The following is a 16,033-nucleotide window of genomic DNA, read 5'->3' on the forward strand; positions in this document are numbered from 1 at the left end:
CAACCAAATTAAATTTTCCCTCAGATTGAAAATGATGTTCGGGGTTTATACAAAGTTCTTCATAAGGAAGACTGTTTCGACACATCTCATGTTTGTTAATGAAACTGGAAATGTAAATGCAGGTGTAAGTGTAAATGTATTTGTACATTATGTAAATGTATTTGTACATGTGAATTATGGAAATGTAATTGTGCATGTAAATGTAAAAGAGTACACGTAAATGCGAATAAAAGCATATGTAAATGTACCAAAGACATTGAAGTATGCGTACATATAGGCCAACAGTAAATTGCATTCTGTTGTACAGTATTTTGTAGTAAAATCTTACCATTTTTTAGAAAACATTGCAACTCTTGTATTGATTATGTAATAAATCTATACTCATTTAAAATGCAATTCTTAGAGGTCTACAGTCAAGTTTGTTATCGCAAGTGTTTGCAAGACATGGCTTCAGCTTCTGGTGCAAATGAGATAAACAAATCATTATTTAACAAATTTTTGTTGTCAGGATTTGTACATGCCTTGGTTAAAAACGGTCGTGGGTTACATGGAATTGTAGATTTGATCTTGTTTTTTTTATGTTACACAGTTCATAATGATAATGATGATTAATGAAAGAGGGAAATGAAAGAACTTTGGGAAGTGCATGAAAAGGAAAGAGATGGTCGAGGAAACCAAAATCTTCAGCTTCTGGTATAGATATCAAATCATTATTTAAAGTTGGTTGCGAGGTTTTGTACATGGTTTGAAATGGATTGGGTTACATGCAATTGTAGATTTGATCTTTTCCTTTTTTATGTAATTTTGACCATAATGATAAGGGGGAAATGAATGAAAGAACCGGGGGAAGTGAAAAGGAGATAGAGGGTGTAGGGAGATCGGGAATAAAACTATTTATAGAGGGGTAGGGTTGGGAGTTGGACTACACAGAGAATGGATGTTTGTGTGTGTGTGTGGGGGGGGGGGGGGGGGGTTGTGTGTATAAGTGTGGGTGTATATTGGTGAGTGTGTGTGAGACATAAGGGGTGCATTATCATGTGGTCCTAATCATGGGCGGAAGTCCAAGGGGGGACGTGTCCCCCCTACCAAAAATAGTAGGGGGGACACAATATCAAATGTCCCCCTACTATTTTTGATCTTTTATGATGGACAAATATGCATCATTCACGTTCGAAATAATACATTTATTTTGGACTAAATGACCTTACATTTTGGGTAAAAACCTTCTTTTTTGGGCGGGGCTTGTCAAATTTTCCAAAGAGACTAAAATAAGATGAGGGGAAGACTTGGAAAATAAAAAGAATCTTTCATGTCACTATATGAAATTTTCGCTCGCGCTCGCATTGCCTGTCAGGTGATTTTTCAATATGGAGCTTAAATATCAAGATTGGAAGTCAATATACATTACACATTTCACCTCGGAAATCGAACTTTCATTTCCGGTATTTTGTGTGATTTACAAACTGATCTTTAAAAAGTGCTTTGTAAAAGTGACAGCTTCATGGTCTGAATATTGACATTTTCTGCTCGCACTGAGCGCTCGCAAATTTCGAATTAACTACCTATTATTTTTGTGTATTCCATTTAGTTTGAAAAAAAAAATCAAGTCTGATTGTCAAAACGTATCAGATAGCGCTGGCTACTCGCTCGCATTTTAATTGGCGATTTATGTATGTCTCAAAACTCTCAATATTGGTTTTCATGACAGTTTATCAAAGATTTTGGCTCGCGATTTGCGCTCGCATTAATGGTTAAAAAATATTTTGACTGATGCATTCTATTCATAATTACAAAATTGCTTGAAATGTCCAGTTTTCAGGCCATAATATCATCAGATTTCTCGCCCTCATTAGGCATTAATAAATAAGATATTAACAATTTAACAATTAAATTGTCCCTTTTGTTTCATCTCGCGCTTAGCAAGAGGAATAGGAAGATTTTCATATGACATGTCCCAATTAAGGATGTCCCGGTCCTATGTCAAAACTCGAATGACAATGAAAAATATCACCTCTTTATTAAGTGCGATCCATATCCACCTCACAAATATATAGCTGAAATGGACTCTTCTTCACATTTTTCATGATAAAAGAGGTGTAGAATGCTTTGATTCTAGGTCTAAATATGAAACACACGCATGTTTATTCAGATATTCAACTTGTTCTCTATTTAAATCATTATCCATTTTCAGATCACAATATCAAAAATTTTCTGCTCGCGCTTTGTGCTCACATTATTAATGTAGAAAGATCCCCTATTACTCATCCTTTTCATGATTTACAAAACATGAATAGAGTGTCCCGTTTATAGGTCTAAATCTCGAATTTTTCTGCTCGCGCTTCGCTTGCATCAATCGGTTAGTTATATAGCTACCCTGTTCACGATTACGAAAATTGATTAAAATTTTCGATTCTTTTTGTAGAAATGTCAACAATTTTCAGCTCGCGATTCGCGCTAGCATTATTGATTGTTGAAATATGTAACGTCCTCATGGCTAAGTGCAAGCAATCCTTAACAAGTACCTTTTCGATCAGTTCAAATAAAAAAACATTTTATGGCTGCACTTTGCACTCGCATTAATGTAAGGACCGGGTATAAGGAAGGCCCTCAATTACTCATCATTTTCATGATTTACAAAACATGAATAGAGTGTCTCGTTCTTAGGTCTAAATCTCAAAATTTTCCGCTCGCGCTTCGCGTTCGCATCAATTGTTTAGTTATATACCTATTATATGTTTCAGTTACAAAAAGTGCTTAGAATTTCCATTCTTTAGGCAAAAATTTCAAAAAAAATTAAGATCGCGCTTCGCGCTCGCATTATTTGATTGTTGAAATATGTAACGTATTCATGGCTAACCTTTTCCATCAGTTTCCATCTGCTCGCACTTCGCGTTTGAAGTAATTATTTAGTTGCATATACATCTTTTTTCAGGATAACAAACATTGCCCAGAATGTTCAAATTTTAGGAAAAAATACATAAAATCCCCCCCAAAAAAAAATTTGCTCGCGCTTCTCGCTCGCATTACATAGATAAGGATTATGATATTATATATTTATGTTGAATTATAAGAATAAAGCTAAAAAGTGGCCATAAGGACTACTCCTTCAATGAAACAAACAAAAATCATCTTCAAATTCAAATTCAAATTCAAATTCATTTATTTCACTTCCATCAAACAAAAACAAATTGTATACCATATATAAAACATAAATATTTGTATCCGTTGCAAACAAAATTAATTATACATATGTAGTGAAAAAAAAAAACACTTAGACGATTTGGGCAACACATTGTAGGTTTTAAATATATATACTATTTTTCAATAGAAATTAAATTAAGATGGAAATGGAGGGACCCACTAAAAAGCAATGCTTGTACAATGTGGGCCCCTCAAGAAATAGATAACACAACAAATAACAAAATAACAAAGTATAAATACAGATAATCAAATGAGAAAAGAATGAATAAATGAGAGGGAAATACTCACAAAATAAATACAAAGTAATAAAAAATATACAGTTTGGTGAAGGACAAAACAACCCGTCCTAAAAATATCTACCCTTCCCACCCCCCCCCCCCCAGAAAAACTTGAGAAGAAAAAAAAAAGGGGGAGAATGCCCTGAGAAGATGGATGGGTGCTGCTGTACGTAGATAGAACACATGCCGTCGTGGACTCAAGCAAACTGGATTCAATGATGTGTATAAGAGGAGAAAAAATATATAAAATAACCTGGAAAGAATATAATGCACGAAAAATGTGATTGATGCCGTTAAACAAATAACCGGTAGGAAGGCGGATAAGCGGACTGGAGAGGAGAAAATAGAGGAGAGGATAGACACAATAATGAGCACATCTGAGAAGGACTTGTGTCATATTTTTTTAATGAAAAAAGGATAATAATTTTATGTTTTAATTTTAGTTTAAAGTAATAATGATGATGACTTGACAGAAATGATGAATTAAAATTAATTTGGGAGTATATTATAAGGTTTTAATAGAGATAATTTGAATTTAGTCTTAAAAGAGTTCAAAGATTTTGCATTTGTTATATCATTATGAAGTGAGTTCCATAACTTCGGTCCATCGTATATAAATGTGTTCTGAGCCCGCAAAGTTCTTAAAAGTGGTAAATGAAATTCACCCAATCGCCTTGTTGGATAGTTGTGAATGGATTGATTTTTTGGAAACATTGAATTGAATACATTTGGGAGGTTGTTGTTGTTATAGTTATACATAAACTGACCGAGATTAAACAAATATAAGTCCTTAATTTTCAATATTCTATGTTAAAAAAATAATGGGTCAGTATGAGACAAATATGCCGTGTGACATATAATACGTAGAGACTTCTTTTGTAATAGGAGTAATTTGTCTAAGAGTGTTTGTTGTGTGTTACCCCACGCTAAAATTCCATAATTTAAATAAGGCAATATAAGGGATGAATATAATGTAAGCAGGGACGATAATGGTAAACAAAATTTAAGCTTGTTAATTATACCAATGTTGCGTGAAATAGTTTTACATATGTTATCTATGTGAAATTTCCATGAGAGCTTATTATCGACTGTTATTCCAAGAAACTTAATATGGGATACATTTTCCAAGGGAGTTCCATCCAAAATAATATCAACAGGAAGTGTATTTATGGAGTTGCTAAACAACATGTATTTTGTTTTTTGAAGATTTAGTGACAATTTATTTGCTCTTATCCATTCGGTGACATTTTCTAGTTCAGAGTTGATTATATTAGCAAGGTGAAGAGGATTTTTATGTGAAAAAAATAAGTTAGAGTCGTCCGCAAAGAGAATGAAAGAAAGAACGTCTGATGATCTACAAAAATCATTAATATAAACTATAAACAAAATCGGGCCTAAAATACTACCCTGGGGAACTCCACAATTATTTTTTTTCATTTGAGAATTGCAACCGTTTAAAAAGACATATTGCTTCCTATTCAAGAGGTAGCTCCTGAACCACTCCAAGGCCTTCCCACGCACTCCATAATGATGTAATTTGTTAAGTAAAATATCATGATTAATGGTGTCGAAGGCCTTGGAGAAGTCCAGGAACAAACCAATTAAATGAGAAGATTTATCGATTGAATGTGCCGCTTTTTCAATGAAACTCAATAAAGCATGTGTGGTGCTATGCTTTTCCCTAAATCCAAATTGGGAATTTGAAAGAATATTATTTGATTTGAAAAAATTTACAGTTCTTTTATAAATAATCTTTTCAAGTATTTTCGACAATGTAGATAACAAAGAAATAGGGCGATAATTATTAACATCTAATTTATCACCCTTTTTAAACAAGGGAATGACTTTTGCAATTTTCATGCTCTCGGGGACAATGCCGTTAAGAAGTGACAGATTGAAAATATGAGTTAGGGGATCCGCAATTGACGATATTACCCCCTTAAGAAGAAAATTATTGATGTCATCATGTCCTGTACTTTTTTTAGAACTAAAATCAGAGACAATATTAATTATCTCCTGATTATAAGTTGGAGCGAGAAACATTGAACTAGAATTTGGTGGGCCTAAAAATTCAGAAAAGTGTTTTGTTGCGGGAGGAATATTACTTGCAAGATTTTCCCCAATTGAAGAAAAGTGATTATTCAGGATACTACAAATTTGGTGGGAATCTTCAAAAATAACATCGCCAGATCTAATTTTTGTAATATTGGATTTGTTATTTGATATATTCATTGCTTGTTTTAAAACTTTCCAAGTATTTTGCATATCACGCTTGAATAGTTGTAACTGGTTTGTAAAATATCTTTTCTTTTCTAAACGTATAATTTTTGTCAATGTATTTTTGTAAGAAGTATATTTAAGTTTGGATTGCTCAGAGCGTTTCATTTTATGTTTATAATACAAATTATTCTTCCTATTTATCGAACGCAAGAGCGATTTGGAAATCCATGGGAGCTTCGGTGATTTTTTGTAGTTAGATGTCTTATCTCTAAGTTTTGGAATATGAGTGTCAAAGTGTAAATTAAAAATGTTCATAAAATTTTCAAAGGACAAGTTTACGTCATTATTATCAAAGACACAAGACCAATCAACATCGTCTAAACTAGCACCCAGACGAGCTATATTTTCGTGTGTTATTCTTCGTTTTAATGGACGGCTATATATGTTATTGAATCTGTCTTTTAAAGAGAAATTAGTCGAGACAGGGAAGTGATCAGTGATATCAGAGAGTAATATGAAGGAATCGGGTGGGGGAAGAACGTTACAGAAAATATTATCAATAAGAGAAGCGGATTCATTGACTATGCGTGTGGGTTTAGATATTAAAGGTAAGTAAGAAGCGGATAAAAATGTTTCCAAAAAATCTTGTGTGACATTATTTTGTTTTAGTAAATCAATATTAAAATCGCCCATTATAAAGCAATTTTTATTATCAAAAATTGGATTTTTAACTAAGTCTGAGAGATGATCTAAAAATGATTTAATATTCGAACTCGGAGGCCTGTATATAACACCTATGATAATGTTTTTGCTGTTAGGGATAGTAATTTCAATAAAAAGAGATTCAATTGTATCAGTCATGCTGTTAAGTTCGTCTCGAACTACATAATCATAGGATTGTGAAACATATAACGCAACGCCCCCACCCATCCTATTTTGTCTGTTGTTAACTAAAAGATCATATCCATCGAGAGCGAATGGAAGGCTTGAATCATGAGAAAGCCATGTTTCGGTTAGACCTACTACTGAAAATGTTTGCATGGTGGGATTATTCAAAAGTAACCGTAATTCATCAAAGTGTTTATTAATGCTCCTAATATTAAGGTGTATAAGAGAAAAAGAGGAGTTATCAAATTCCTTAACAACATTATTAAACTGGTTGTGGGTGACGTATTCAGAACATGGACTTTGAAATTGGTTATCAGTGTCAAAATCATAATTCAACTCTTGTGACGATGAATTAAATTTGTCTGTAACATGATTTTCAAAGGAATTAACATAGGGATTTATGTTTGATTCACCTTCTACTAATGGTGGTCTAAACAGGTCAAGAAAGTCATCATCGTTAATTGAATTGAATGGTGTATCTACCGAATTTGCCATATTAAAGAAAAATCAGAAAACGCATTTTTTTGTTTAGATGACATTAAAATGTCTATAACAGGAACAGTGAAATCTGAAATACAAGTCCCGGTCAGGAACAGATACAATGAGAAGAGGTACTGAAGCAAAAACGAACAGAAAGGCGGCCGATGGGGGATTAACATATGGCTGAAAAAAAAAATCGCCCCCCCCCCCCATTGGCGAAGGCTGGATCCGCCCATGTTAATTGTCCCCCCTACCTTTCGGGACAGATTTCCGCCCATGGTCCTAATGACCTCGTACTGAGCTCCCAATTTTTATACCTTGTTTGCTTTAAATGATTTTCAATAATACATTTCTGACAGGCAGAATAAATGGGGGCAGGGGCGGGGCCTATCAATCAATAAGAGTAGGGTGCAGATAGTTTTGGGTTGTGACGTTAAGGTCCAGGTTATGTCTTTCCCCCTAGGTTCAGCTTGGGAAAGGGTTGTTGGCTCCCGGCCATTCACAGAGTCCAAACTGGACTAGGGCCAACCGGCCCATATGATTTCTTTCAAATATAATGATAAGGAACAATTCGAGGAAACAGGAGAAGGAGAAAATGGGACGATGATCGCGATAATCTAGGCCCGTATTCTGAAGTCGGGTTTAAGTTAAACTCGGGTTTAAAGTTGTGGTTTAAGTATGGGAAGCCAAAAGTATAAAATTTGTTATTAAGTTGTATGTTTATTATGTTTACTGTGCTCTTTCCTGATTCATCGATGATGAAGCCAATAATCTTGTTATACTTCTTAGACAATTATGAATGATTTGAGAGCCAAATGAGCTGAAGTATGATATCTCTACTGTTAGTGATTTATGTGACAATTGGCTCGCCATACTTAAACCACAACTTTAAACCTGAGTTTAAGTTAAACCCGACTTCAGAATACGGACCATAGGCTCAATCTCACACAATAGGCCTATACAAGGGCGGATCAATGATTAAAAAAAGGGGGGGGGGAATAGTTTCCCATGGAAAATTTGACAGGCAAAAGTTCCTAGCTTTCAAAGGGGAGGGAGGGGGGGGGGCACTTGTGTTACCGAAATGACCTTCAATTTGCAGCAAAACCCTTTTTAATTTTGCTTGTTAGACTTATATGGAGACAATTTACCTTGATTTACGTTTAAAATTCATTCACATACACACGGGTATGTTTGTCAAAATAACTTAATAGCTTTGATTGGTCTAGAACCGGTTGCCTTAAAACTGTACGTAGTAACCATGCTGTAGTAAACCGTTTCAGATTGTAATTTGGTATAATGATTGATCAAAACAATTGTCAATTTAGGAGAGACATATGGTATTAGTCTTCGAATGAAAACAAATGTTATTAAAACCAGGCCCCAAAACTCATTGGACAAACAATCATTTTTGAAAAAAATCTTTCATGAAGTTATCTACCCGATATTCTTTATAATGTATAATTTTCGAAACTAGGCACCAAGTCCAACATATTATATTTAGATGTAGAATTCTCAGATGAGACAGTCATGATAATGTCACTTTAATAGAAGCGACAAATCCACTCTGTTTAGAGTGCTCAAAATGCATAGAGAAAATAAAAATGTTTTGAAGATCTTTTGAGAGACTGGACAGAGATATATATATATAAACTCCTCAAAAAAGTTTGGAAACCTGACTTTGATCGATAATCCCTCCTAAAACTTAGGCATTGCTAAGAATTTGATTTTTCAAGCTAGGCCTAATTTTTGCCAATCCCTTTTCTATAAAACTTCCATATAATGTTCATCAAGTATCAGCAAATGGATAAATGACTTTTAGTTCTCCATGTGAAGGTTAGTGGTCAATAGGGGGTCAAAGTTGACGAAATTAAAAAGAGATTAGATTAGATTGTATATTTTCAACAAGTTTGAAATTATCAATCAGTATTGAGTTTAAGATGTATATAATGACAGGTATCTGGAATTCAATTACAGCGTCAGGACAAGGCGCGGAATGTAAAATTTGCAATCCGCGACCCTTCCGCAACCTGTCCGGACATTCCTGGGAGTGTCCGCACGCTGTCCTAAACCCTTCCTGGTGTTCGGGACTAAATCAAAATTTGTCCGCATCCAATTTTACCCCTTTTCCACTATGGCCAGGACAGCGTCAGGAAAAGGCGCGGAATGTAAAAATTGTAATCCGCGACCCTTCCGCAACCTGTCCGGACCAAGCCCCCGAAGCTACCGCCATTTTGTTTAATCCATTAGAAGCTAAAATAAGCCCTCATTAATATTAATTTCGTACGATGCTCCCTCGTCAACTGTGGTTTTGTACGTGTATTAGACAATACGCACATCAGCGCAATGACAAAGGTCAACTTGGCAAATTCATTAATGTATTCATTTTGTTACGCGCTCGTGACGCGAAGGATTCAGCGAATCAAGCAAGCGCAAATCTGAGACGATACGTTGCGCTCTATAAAGTATCGATATCACAAGCGATATCACTTATAAACAAAGCATTGTTTGTATTGCGTCTTATAGGCCTTTGCTAATTCCAAAAGGGAAGATGAAAAGGGTAGATCGAGTCGTGATTAGGTAAAGAGGTCGATAGTGCTTTTGCCATCCCTAAATCGCAATTACTATACTTGTAACTCATGATGAAAAGGGCCCCAATTTATCATGTTTAATACGTTTCCTGTCCCCTTTATTCTCCAGCATTTCTTACTCTGGTTTTTTTTTCCATTTAATCATTTTCCCACTCAAAATTCTTTTGTGCCGCCTAACCCGCCTTTCTCCTACATATGTAGAGCTCATTTTCAAAAGGGGTTAGGTCCATTTTTCATCAAACTTGATTCTTATGTCTTAATGTAAAGATTTTTAGTAGCTATATAAGATGATACCATAGAAAAGTTGAAATTCCTATTAAAAAGTGAACTAATATGGCAAAGAAAAATCACTTTTTTTTTCAAAAGGGGTTAGGTCCATTTCAGTTTAGTTGCTAAAGGGGTTAGGTCCACACAGACTTTTTTTGGAAAATAATATCTTAAAAAATATGAAGACAAGTAAATATCTTTTATACCCAATTTCATGTTCTCATGGTAGGGTATCATGAAAATTCAGTTTCGCATAAGAATATTGCAATATGGGAGAATTAAAAAAGAATTATTTTCTTGGAGTGGACCTAACCCCTTTTCCAACTAAACTCTTCTGAAGAACTCATTTGTCAAAAGGGGTTAGGTCCATTTTTCATATATTTATTGTTTTCTGTCTCTAAACCTCTAAATTTTCAGTCACTCTGATGATACCAAAGAAAATTTGAAATTCAAATGAAAACGTGAATGAAAGTGGCCAAAAAAAAAATCACTTTTTTAATCAAAAGAGATTGGATTCACTTCAATTTACTTGCAAAAGGGGTTTTTAAGTATATAGAAAAAAATTGAAGACGGGTAGATTTCTTTTATACCCAATTTTATGTTCACATGATAGAGTAGTACATCATGACAATTTAGTTTCTCATAAGAATATTGCAATAAGTGAGAATAAAAACATGTTTTTTTCGGAATGGTCCAAAGTGGCCCTAACCCCTTTTGCAACTAAACTCTTCATATATTTCCTTCTTCTTTTCCCACTTGTTATGTGTCTCCTGGTTTCCATAAATCTCGTCTTATTTCTCTTCTACCCCTTTTGTTCCTACTTCCCACATTCTAGCTCTCTTACCACCCCCCCTCTAAATTATCTCTTCATATGTGCCCCTCCATTTCTTTCTCATCTCTTTTCAATCCACTTCTCATCACTCTTTCCCTCTCTCGATCTTCATCTCATTTTGGATTTTGCAAATTCCAAATCCCTTTCATTTTAGCTCTGTACAAATACTATATGAACACAAATGAAAGACATAAAGGAATTCTCTGGTTAGTGGTGAATTTTATTAATTAGCCATAAAAAAATATCACATTATCAGAGGATTAAGCTTTACCTTTTTCTTAAGCGTATGTTAATACTTTGAACCAAAAGAATATTTTTTTTGTATGCTGGGGCAGCGATCCTGGGGAGGGGGGGGGGGGGGAGCACAGTTCCCTCTACTTCTTTAAGCACTGAAAAGTGCCTTTTTATGCAAGAAAAATGCCCCCTCACGAACGTGTACTGTGTCCCTTTCACCTGACGAGAACCTGTTTTAGGTGTTACCAAGTGTTCTTCCTTGTATGCAATTTTTTAACCCCAAAATGCCCCCCCCCTGGAACGTGTTCTGTGCCCTTTCATCTGAGGGCCCGTTTCATGTGTTAAAGAGTGCCCCCTCGCCTTCTTGTAAGTGCCCTTTCTCGAATCACTGCCCCCTTTTACCCAAGAAAAGTGCTCCTAAAAAACTTGTTCTGTGCCCCTTTCACCTGAGAAGGACCCGTTTTATGGCCACCATGACGATTGCCCTTTGAAACAAGAAAACAATATTCTCATTTCGATAATATACTTATCCTTTGTGCATTAAGTTTAATAATTCATGAGTGGGGGTATATAAGCAGTTTCGTACAGATGGAAGGGGGGCTTGAAGGACTCTTGCCCCCCCCCCCAAAAAAAAAAAAAAATATATATACATATATCATTCTCAATATTTTAGATTTTCTTTTTTAAAATGTCAAAATTTTGCTCGCTCGCAACTTCTTAAAAATGTCACGTAATACAGCATTTTCCCTATGCCCCCCCCCCCCCACTTTCAACTTCACTCCGCCGCTCCTATTTGTATGTTTATAGCTTCTCCTTTTGCAACCAGTTTTAATGAAAATCAACAAGAAATTTCATACGTCATGAATTTGGGGTTGTGATAATAATTTTTTTTTGTTGTTGAAAAATTGGACTTGGAAAAAAAAACCTTTTCCATCTTCATCAAGTGGTTCCTAAGTCAGACTCTTGAATTGTTGAATTTCTTGAATGAAAACATCTGTTACACCAGTCCTGCAGATTGAAAAAATAGATAAAGAATATCAATGAATTTAAATTAAAATTGTTGTGATTTATAAAACATAAATGTTTTAAGAAAAGTGAGACTATACATATATATGATTCTTCAACACATAACAGGAAATCTTACTTCTACTAATTATAAACTTGTACTTCCATGAAGCATATCACTTAAACCTGTTCTATACAGTTTACATACCACTCTCCATTATAACTACATGTACTCTATGAAAAAATATCAGAGATTTCTCATAAATATGAATATATGAATCAACATATGTAAATTATATAAATAGTCAGAATTAAAGTTGATATGTTTTGTTGCACAGAATATTTTGATCAGTGATTAAAAACGACACCAACTATAATCTAAAAAACAAAATTGAAATGGGTTTTTCAAAGGCAGGTCTATTTGTTGCCAAAAAATGTGAACAACCTCCATTATTAACAATATTCACTAACTAACTCACTCATATAACTGCTGTAGGTTGTATTTCTCTTTGTGGTCTAGTCGCTGTTCTATTAGGCCTACTTCACCAATTATTTATCATCATCAATCACCTCCATGGAAATTGTAAAACTGCATCATCCTATTGGACAAAATGTAAAATAACAAGATTTAAAAAAAATCGTAAATCTACAAATATGAAATATTAATATCACACTAAAGAATGAATAAAATGATTTTTTTGTAAAATATGGAAAATAGATATTGCTTTGTTTAAAACAAATAGGAAATAAAAAGGCCATTTAATTACTAGTAGATCAAGGACATGACCTTACCGGTATTTTATAAATTTGCCCAAGGTACATAACTTTTGGCATTGGTTCTATTTTAGACTCGAGAGCCTGTATATTTAAGAAGTGTCTATATTCATTACAGATCCTACCTCTTTGTGGCTCGGATTATTTAATGTAAACATGGTTAACATTCAATGCATGTAATGTATCTGTAATTTTGTATGGGTTAGTTTAAGTTTTATACCTGGATGAGAATCTGCAAAATGATGCATGCACTTATGATCATCATCTTGAACCATATAGGTAGACCTCTACTGTTTTTCTTGTTCTTCAAACTCAACCTGTTTGTGAAAGAAAAGAGAACAATAATAAGAAGTGATCTTTTTCATGGCCGTATGTATAGGGGGAGGGGTTTGGGTAAGAGCTGAAATGTGAAACCTTCATCAAAAAGAGAATTGCATGAAATCCTTCAATTTTACTTTAGAAAATGCACAAAACGGCCCTAAAGGCCCCTAAGTAATATTGGTCGCTTCTGGCCCTCGCTTTCTGAATTTTAGGTTTCCCTAAATTTTTTCACATGTCTGCCCCCCCCCAAAAAAAAAAAAAAAAAATCTGGATCTTTTTATTTCCGAATCTTATTTCATTTGATTTTTACATAATTTCATAATCTCATGCACTAGGTCTAGATCTATTTAGTCTAGATCTAGTCCAACAAGACTCGGTGCTGTGCGACAGCATTCATGTATCTAAATTAGGTCTAGATCTAGACTAACGATGGACTCTCGGATCGATCTAGACCTAGAAAGTAAAGCCTCGGTTCTAAACCGAGATCTAGACCCTATATCGGTTTAGAAATGTTTGATGTCTGACTCTGACTTTTATTCCTGGCTAAGTCTAAGACTTCATTGCCATTATTGACCAAGAGTAGATCTAGATCTAGTCCTTGGTCCACTGACAGTCATACTCGTACATGTAAATGGAGTCGTTTAGGCCCAGACCTAGATCTAGGCCTAAATTACAGACCTAGATCATAAGCCCTGGGGGTAAGTGTCGAGGGTTGGGAAAGTACTATAAGTTAGACTAGATTTGAATTAGGTAGGCCTAGCTCTTGTCTTGATAGCATCGATGAATAAATAAAAGTAAAGTAGCCTAGATCTAAGACTAAGTATAAAGTAAGTAGGGCCTAGGATTAAGAAGATCTATTGATAATAAGACAAACATGCAGAGCAGCATGTTATTTCTAAGACCGAGTCTAACTATATTTATAAATAACAATAAGAGTTAAAATGGGTGGGGGCTAAATGCAGAAGCCTGAAGTTATGCAAAATAAATTTGATATCTGAAACAAAGTGAGGACTGAGGATTGACACAATGACAGGCGTATCTTCATCCATACTCCGCTTCACAGTTTATTCCTGACTGAGTCGACTCTCGATCTACTGAAGATAGATGCAGATCTCCCTCTAGATCTAACGTTACAGTGTACAAAAAGAAGCCTCATTCTTCTTGTTTTAATCAATCGTGGGTTGGTCCTTGTTGGAGGTGAACCAAACCAGCCCGATTATCTCTCGATTCCCAGCCGGCTAGGAGCCCGTACAAAATACACTGCAAGCAACATACAGCCAGGCTGCACTGGGCGACGATGACAATCTAACTTCAATTTCAAAGACCAAATTCTGCTTTTCTTTAACAGTGGAATGATAGCAAACTCTCTAATTAGTTTTGGAAATAACCTAAGATCACAAAATACAGTGTGAAATGTGTAAATTGTCTACTGAATTCATGTGGTTATATCAATTTATACGTACTCACCGGAGTGTTCGTAGGTCCATTTTGTGTGTGGAAAGAAAAGTTTCAGAATGAATAAATTAGATGACGTAATGAGGTCAAATGAATAATTAATTCTGTAACACGATACCACTAGTATCGATGACAAAGAATCGGGGAAATCGCGTATTAATGACGCTCTTAGCCAATGAAAAGGCCGGATTATGAATATCTTCATGCTCATGAATGTCAATGAGGGCTTATTTTTGTCTTCAAATGATCGCGGTAGGCGGAGCGCCAGTATGATTTACTGTTTAATTGTGCCACCACAAGTGGCTTACCATACATGTATGCGATGACTCTGCCACGGCCAATAAATGTCTCAACACCTACTTAAATCGTCTGTAGTTTTCCCTTTTATTACTGGCGTGGTGGCTTACGGTGTGATCAGAATTCCGCGGCTAACTTTCGCTACCAGGATCAAAGAATCCGGATTGAGGGAAATCTTGCTCGAAAACTTGGGGACAGGCGCTCACCAGGACTAAATTTGGTGTGATAGTTTGGGTAGGCATACAGAGTTGAGTATTTATAATGCGTACGTAGTCCCATATATAGTATGTACTGTACTGCAATGCGCGCCGCATCGACGAAGCGATGCACGGTCGTGGCGGGGCCCACCCGCGTCGGGCTCGCATCTATACAGAGATGTGTAGCCGTCGCTGAGGCACCTCAGCGTAGGTGTCCTCCTGCTGTAGAGCATGAGTCTATCGTGACTCGTAATAAATCTAAGAATGACACCCCATTTTTCCCTGCCAGTGTTCGGGGAACCTCCGAACAGTTGACAGTGGAATTGCATAGTGGTTCTCCTTTGAATTTGATAAGTGAGTCTACTGCTGATTTCTTTGGCCTTGAAGTTGTAATCGATTCGTTTGGTTACAGTGACTATGTTGACCCCGAAGTGTCGTTTGCCTTACCATCTGGCATTGTTGGCATTACATCTTTTTCTCTTTTCCATGATGGATGTGAGTTGTATTATGATGGTTTCGTGGTTGAAGATGGTGTGGTGAACTTTGACGTGATGGCTGGGGCTCCCTTTATGGAGAAGAATGATGTTTCCATTCGACCTTCTAAACACCAAATCATGTTTGGGGACTACCATACTTTTTCTTACATGTCACCATCTGATCAATTCCCCCAATCTAGTCCCACTAGTATGAATGAATTAGATGAGCTAGATTGTGCAGTGGGTATGATATTGCAAGGATCTGAGAATGAGTGCAAACACACTAATCCTGGATTTGACAGTGAGTGTAAACACACACTCCCACTAAATGAATGTTCTCAAGTATACAGAGAGATCATGGATGTTGGGTGTAATGTTCGTTTGAATGAGACTGAAGCTGAGCATCCACACATTCACAAGTCCAATGACATTAATAACATACACAGTGAGGTCATTGATATTGAGTGTAGTGTAGAGGTGAATGAGACTGAAGCTGACCATCCACACATTCACAAGTCCA

The 16,033-nt window shown here is 35.7% G+C and overlaps 1 long non-coding RNA gene across 1 annotated transcript; it reads right to left on the reverse strand.

The window, feature by feature from the left end:
- Positions 1-10,957: 10,957 nt before the first annotated feature.
- LOC129278892 (uncharacterized) lies at positions 10,958-14,640 on the reverse strand. Its single transcript, XR_010294479.1, has 4 exons — positions 14,556-14,640; positions 12,988-13,084; positions 12,473-12,592; positions 10,958-11,996 (listed from the first exon to the last, which is right to left on the reverse strand). It is a non-coding gene; the product is annotated as an uncharacterized LOC129278892 (long non-coding RNA).
- Between the last annotated feature and the right edge of the window lie 1,393 nt (positions 14,641-16,033).

Source organism: Lytechinus pictus, chromosome 8 (assembly GCF_037042905.1).
Source record: "Lytechinus pictus isolate F3 Inbred chromosome 8, Lp3.0, whole genome shotgun sequence".
Taxonomy (NCBI): domain Eukaryota; kingdom Metazoa; phylum Echinodermata; class Echinoidea; order Temnopleuroida; family Toxopneustidae; genus Lytechinus; species Lytechinus pictus.